The sequence below is a fragment of the Brassica napus genome, chromosome C7, assembly GCF_020379485.1.
Source record: "Brassica napus cultivar Da-Ae chromosome C7, Da-Ae, whole genome shotgun sequence".
Taxonomy (NCBI): Eukaryota; Viridiplantae; Streptophyta; class Magnoliopsida; order Brassicales; family Brassicaceae; genus Brassica; species Brassica napus.
Genome location: NC_063450.1, coordinates 18,549,858 through 18,555,914, shown reverse-complemented (window position 1 = coordinate 18,555,914; position 6,057 = coordinate 18,549,858).

Below are 6,057 nucleotides of genomic sequence, written 5' to 3'. Positions count from 1 at the left end.
AAAAGTTATTAAAAAGTGGATTCTAATGTTTTATATTTTTGGACACTATATTAATAAATATATTATTTGGAAACATAGAAATTAGTATAATGTTGTTTCTATTATTATTTTCATTAATCATTAATAACACTTATGTAATATAACTTATGACTAAATGTTAGATCCAACATAATGTTCATGTTTTAATAAGATAGATTACTAATTGAGTTTCAGATAAACATATTATGTTTGTTTTTCGACATGTATTTTGCCATATTTGTTTTGTAGATTTTTGGTGGATACATGTCAGGATTACTAGATTTTCACACAGGAAAATTATCTGTGTAAGCATTATAAGATAGTATATTCACTCATCAAATTTACATTCTTTTGGTATAAAAATAGATGCTAAAATATGATTATAACTATATAATTGAATACATGAAATTAACACTCTGAAATTGGAGTTGAATTATTACAGTAATATATAACAGAAAACTGAATCAAAGTTAAAGATTTTGGTGATAATAGTGGTATCAGACCACACCCATCTTAGGTTGAAGTTCAAATAGATGGTAATCAGTCCAATAAATCATCTGTTTTATTTTTCATTTTCATATGAATCAGTACAGAAGTCAAATGGAACCAAAGAGGAATATTGCCTATTTAGGCCTAAACAATTAGGATCATGCTAAATACGACCCAAAAAATTAGTCGTGTTAACTACGACTCAAATTTTATTTTAATCAAATTTCAAACCCGATTTTTTTTTTGCATCACGTAAAACCTACAATGGCTAACATTTAGTTAGTCAATCGTTAAACCTAGTTAAGTCAGCGCGTAAAGCCGTTAAGTAGGGTCGATATGTTTAGTAAGACGACGTTGTTTTGCCTAACACAAGACGACATCATTTTTTATATTAAATGAAATTCTTAACCTTCGTTCCTTTTCTCTGTGATAAAGACGAGCTATTTTGAGGGCAGATCGAGAATTTGGAGTTTTAAAGAACTTAAGTTTATGGGCAAGTTAAATCGTCAATGTCATCTGTATGTTAATAACTATTATATTTCATTAAATTGTGGAAGATGAACATGAAACTTGTTTGCATCTTGTTGAAGCTTTGATTGGAGAAATGAGTGAACGAAGGAGAGGGTTTCCTAACATTTATAGATGTGGGCAACATGTTGTAATGCAGACATCAAAGACTACTAAAAATATAGGGCGATTTTTCACGCCTGCCCATAAGGAAGAGATGGGGTAAGTTCTATAGATTATTTTTGTCAAAAAAAAAAAAGTTCTATAGATTAGGAACATGTCAATTTCGGGTTTAGTAAATAAATAAGCTTGCAATTTGTCTTTAAGGGATTGGTCTCATACGTTAAAATGGACAGATATATGTATGGTTGAAGAGATTGAAGAGTTAATTGAGAAAGTTGATAACATTGAAGAAACATCCATGACTTTAGAAAATGGGCTCACTGTTCATGAAAATGAGTTCGATAATTTGGCACAAGAGACACATGTTTGCGAGGCTGTGGTTAATAAGGAGATTGGAGAATGCAAAATGCATCTCCAAAGCTCGAAGAACATTGTCGGGTTTTTTTGTGAGATGATTGTATGAGGTCTTTGAGTTATGAATGGTGTATTGTCTATTGTTGTGTATTTGTAGCTAACTTATGAGTAGTGTTATGTATTTGTAACAAGAATAATGATGAGTACGAATGGTGTTTGTATTTGTAACAAGACGATTGATAAGTATTAATGATGTTTGTTTTTATTTGAGTTTGCAATCTCCAATAAACTAGAACTCAAGCATTTAGAATACCAATATGCGTTTTGTTCAGTCATTACAACATCCTTCAAAATCCAACTACACGAACCTTCTTGTCTTCACCAAAAACCCGACTACAACCTCTATGTGCTCTCTACAAACCATCAATCCAACCTGTTCCACGCTCCACCAATAAATTCCATTATAGGCGTCTCTTCCCACAGCAGCTAGTGTTTGTCCTTTTTAGCGTGGATTTCATAAAACAACATAGACACGGAAGATTGGACGACACCACATAGACCATAACTTGCAGATGGTAGAAAAACACACATAAAACCTCATGAAAACTTATGATCCTTCATCATCCAATACTGTGTCTAGCTCCACAGTTGATCCAGGGTTAGACCTGCAAGGGAGAAATGAGGTTAGTTAACCGAAATCTCAAAGTCTTACTATATTCATCAAAGAGTCACTTAATGAAGGAGTGTTATACGGTAATCTTTCAGCCTAGAAGACTGATCTTCATTCTTCGTATTGATGAGAGCAATTGTTTTCGCCTTCGCTTTTTAACACTTGCCGATTGTTGTCATCAAATTCAATATCTGCTCAATTTGTTCTTGTATAGTCTTAGGTTTTGTTTCTGGATCAGTCCTTATATAATCCAAGAATGTAATCACTGGCATTTTGAGAATCTTACAATATCCATTCTTTTGATAGCTATGTTTTTCAAAATATGTCTTCACATCCACTTTCCAATTAGCTTTTCCTAAGATCAATATATCCTCCACGTAAAACCTTCTTCAGTCCCACACAGCTGAAAAATTAATTTTCTCTCATTTTCTTAACTTGATATTTCAACATTCCTTAATTGCATAATCTACCAAAGCATCTTTGAACTCATCTATAGTATCAAACATTTGTCTTAACTGAAGTTGTCCACTACCTCGTCTAAATCTCACAAAACTCTCTTCTTCTTCTTCTTCACCATCAGAATTAGGAGGTATCTTCATCCAGAAAATCAGCCACGTTTTCCTCAACCTGAACCTCTTCCTTGTCGGGTTAAAGTTGCTCTGCTTCCTCAGGATTCTCTGTTGTATCCAATAGAAACAGATTGACTACACCTGTCCATCTACCCGCTTCACGCATTCTTTAGAAACTAGTGTCCCCATTAATCAGTAATTTTCAATCCTTATGGTCTTCAAAATGCAGTTTGTACCACACATTTTGTCCATAAAAACCTTTCCCAAACTCAGTTGATAACATAACAAACACATCCTTTGGTTTGGATTCAATGATCTTCACTTGTCCATCAATGTAACCAACATCTCTAGCTTTATTCTTCACCCAATAGTCACCATAAGACGCACTAAACGTGACATTCCCCCACAAGTCAAATGGCTTGTCTTTATTGCAGAGAAAAAGGAAAGAATGGTTAAAAGGTTCATTTAATCACTTATACAAAAAGTTGTCTTTTTGTGTTAGAGGCAAACATAGTTTTACTTAACATATCAAACCCACTTAAAGTCTTTACACGTTGGCTTAACTAGGTTAATTATTGACTACCTAAATGTTAGTCAAAGTATATTTTACGTGATACAAAGAAGTTCGGGTTGGAAATTTGAATTAAAATAGAATTAGGGTCGTATTTAGCACGTAATGCTTGTATGGCTTGTATTTAGCACGAATAATTTTTTGGATCTAAACATGTAATTTTTCCGGAACCAAGCCATTAAAACCACTTAAATTCAAAAACACAGTTTTGAATAAGCTCTTATTTGTAACATAGGATTTAATATTTATAACTAGAATTAACTCGCCTAATGATCCAGCGGTTATTGCTTCTAGATATTTCATTTTGTTTTAATCTTTGAGATGATTCTGGTCATGAATATTTAAAACTAGAGGGTGTCCGCGCGAATATTATTTTATTATTCTTAAATATGATTTTTGGATGATGTGATTATGTGGTCAGTATTTATTTGTGAAGAGCATTATTTGATATTTTATTATGTTATATAGTAGTAGGTAATAAGTTAATATATTATGTGTTTATCTATTTAATAATGTGTTGTTATATGTATAATAACCGAGGATGGCTCCACGGTTTGTTGATTTTATTTTGTCTCTTTTTATCTCTTTGTTTTCTCATCTCGTTGTATCTTTCATCGCTGATCACATCTCTGGTGGCTCTCCCTTTCGCCATATTTGCTACTCCAAGTTTGGATAGTGTTTTTCTCTGTGTATGCTTTGTGCGCTTGGAAAGTTGTTTATGGTCTCAAGCTTAAGCTTTGGTTTCTCGGTGGTTGGCTTCCATTCTCCGCCACTCACGTTATTTATCTTCTTCTCATGCATCCCTTGGTATAGGTGTGCGGAGTTAGTCTTTCGGAGCTTTGGTTTCTTCTATTCAGAGTTTTGTGGTACTTCTCGGGCATGGGCGCCTTGTATGTGTTTGTTTAGTTTGTGAGGTTTTCTTATATCTTAGCTAGTGGTTGTGCTTCCGGTGCTTTAGACATGCGTCTTTTTGTTTTGTGGTGACTTTGTTCTTCCGATGATTATTCTTTCACTGACCTGCTTTTTTGGGTTTTTTTGCGCTGGTGCTAGATCGCGATCATTTGTGTTCTGGGGATTGCTTTGTCTCATATTTTATCTTTTTACCTTTTTCGGACATCTGCTTGTTCTAGGCAAGACATTCTATGGTAAGATGAGATATGTGTTAGTCTTTTTTGTTGATATTTTTTCAGCTTCAAACCTTTATTGAGTTAGTGACTGTGGAAGTTTTATGTTTAGATTATGTATTGCACTCTAATTTCTTCTTATTAGTTTGGTCATTTTATATTTTTAATACTTAAATAAATATATAATTTATAAATTAAATAATAGATAATGGTAAAAAGATAATAAAATAAGAAACATTTATTTTATTTTTAGTTGTGAATAAATTAAATACGTAAAATATATTTTTATTATTTTATTTATTTCTTTATTCTTCTTGAATTTTAGTGAACAATAAAATAGATTATCAAACTTCACACGATAATAGTTAGTGCGAAAATGATTAGATATTGCATAATTACAAAGTACTTGGCCAAATTATAATAATCTAAAAGAAAAATGACCTAAAATGTAAAAAAATACATGGATGATATGTGTTGAAAAATCCTCCTGCCACTTGTCAGAAGAAGGGAAAAGCTAACTTTATATATACAGATTTTTCCTTTCCTTTTCTAAATTTTAGTGAAATTGCAATATAAGAACCTTCAAAAAGCTATAATTTAATCATAAGAAATATTTTTTATACTATGAAATTTAGAACGAAATGCATTCAGAAATTATTTGCTCTATATTAGTGTTATTTTAAATATATCCATATGAAATAAAATAAAATAATATAAAATAAAATAGAGAAATTCCCTAGAATGATCCTAAAAAGTTTTTATTATAAAAATAGCCTTCAAGAGTCAAAATACCAAAATGTTTCATTACAGAGATAAGTAGACACTTACCCATAAGTTTAACTAATCTAGGCTTAGGGTTTAGATTTGAGGGATAAAGTTTAGGATTATTAAAATATATAAATAAATACTTAAAATTTTAAAGTAAAAATTTGATAAATAGTTCCGGAAAGAATTTTTAAATTTCAAAATAAAATTTTGAAAATATTTTTTTAAGTTTGAATTTAAAAAAGTATAATTTACAAACTATAAAAAATATTTTGATTTTTTTTTTATATTTTTGTTCAAATAATTTTTTTATATATATATATAAGTGAGGGTATAAAAGTCTTTTGGATCTTTAATGAAACATCTTTTGGTCATATTTCTTCTTGTGAATATGTTTGGTGAAAAAAAACAATTTAAAAGTCATTTGAGAGAATTTCCATAAAAATGCTATAAAACAATATGTAAATTGTTTTCCAAAGATTATAGATGAATAGTTAGGATTTGAGAGAGTTAGGATATATAGGTATAGAAGATGGACCCAAAAATTAGCAGAATTTGTTTTAGCTCAAATTCATTTAAAAATCTTTTGTTTATTTGGTCAACAAAAGTAGTTGACTTCTTCAAATGTATTTAAGGCTGTGATTTTTTTTTTGAACATCTGTGATTGATGAAATGAACCATACGTTTGGAATACAAACTCATAAAAATCACTTGCACAAATCGCAAGGAATGAGAATAAAAAAACATAAGAAAGAATAATTAGTTGTTTCCGGTAGTTTCTCGTAGGAGACGATCATGCAACCACACCGGCCCTCCAAGCGCCATATATGATTGGAACCGACCATTCCGAATAACACTCTTGGCAAT